We start from the raw sequence: 1,426 nt of genomic DNA on the forward strand, positions 1-1,426 counted from the left end.
GTAAGCTGAGCGTGCATCGAACATCACCAAATTCGCAGAGAACAGACGTCTAGAGTGAATCTGAGGAAGAGGGGGATGAGGAAGCACCTGCGCTCTCGCACTTCCAAGTGGAATGGATAGTTACACACGTTCCATCTATGAAAAACCTGTGTTTTCACTGTGTAAACTGGGGACATAGCTTTCGCATGCTTCGGCTGGCGATCAAAGGTGGATTATTTAAGACCATGACAATAGTATATCGCCTGTCACTGAGAAGACATGCATAAAAAACACCTTCAACAAAGCAGTGCCAGTACAGCAGGAAGAGCGAACGCCTCTGTGAACGATAAGGTGGTCACTTTTTTATCACAAAGCCCAGAATCTGTTTTAAAGTGAGTGTTCAAAAAACCGCCTACTTTCTCACCAGACCTTTTGGAGTCATTAAGCTATGGTCTAGCAGAGGGTACTCTGAGTGCAGCTTGGCCTTAAGATTGACTTTGAATGTTCTCATGTTGTTTTGCTGTGATTTTGGAGGGCAATCACGACCCCAAAGCATCTGAAAAGTAGCACATGGAGATATTTCAGTGTCTACCACACAGACAAATCTGCTGATTCACCTCATCACGTTTGTGTGTGCGGATTATCTGAATATCTTCTAAAAGTAATTTGAAAAGGTGGTGGCAATCTTTATGGTCCCGCTCTACTCCATGTTGTGCAGCACAGTTTACCTCATACAAAAACCTGAACTAACTGAGGTGTGGTTGTATGATCTACACCCCATTAAGTCTACGTTATCTCAAGGATCTGTTTGCTACTTTTTCCCCATTGTTAGAGAGGTTTATCTGAGTGTAAATTGAAGGTTTTTTTTTTTTTTTTTAAACTGTTCACTCTTCTGCACCAAAGTCCATTGAGAAAATCAACAATTTTAGCTTTTACCTCATACAACCCACTTAAAAAAAGCCCTGACCTATCCCTTTAATAAGACTAGTATTCCTAATGTGGTTCTGGTTTATGCTGCCGAGAGACACTCATGTGGCCAGAGCTCCAGCACCTGATTGTGAAAGCTGAAGGGTCAACTCAAGGTTAATAGAAAAGGAAAAACAAAAAGCCAGTTAAGGGGTTTATAGTGAACGTGTCTGCGGCCGAGTTGCTCTTCAGAAAACTTGACTGTTCTCGGGTCAATTCATCCCCATCACAACCACAACCAGCAACAGCATCTGCAGCTTTCCACAAATCAGATCTCATCTCCATTTTGGAAGGTTTGTTTTTTAAGTTTCCCCCACGTAATAACTTCCCATCTCATACCACACAGGGATGGAGGGTGGGGTGGTGAGGAGAGGCAAAATGTTACATTTGACTTTAGAAAAACCAAAAAAATAATAATCAGAAATTAGAAGTCCATACATAGAAGTCTGTGTATTTTCTCCTCCCTTCAGAGGGGGCAGCA

This window comes from Microchirus variegatus, assembly GCF_963457635.1.
Source record: "Microchirus variegatus genome assembly, chromosome: 6".
In the NCBI taxonomy this organism is placed as follows: Eukaryota; Metazoa; Chordata; class Actinopteri; order Pleuronectiformes; family Soleidae; genus Microchirus; species Microchirus variegatus.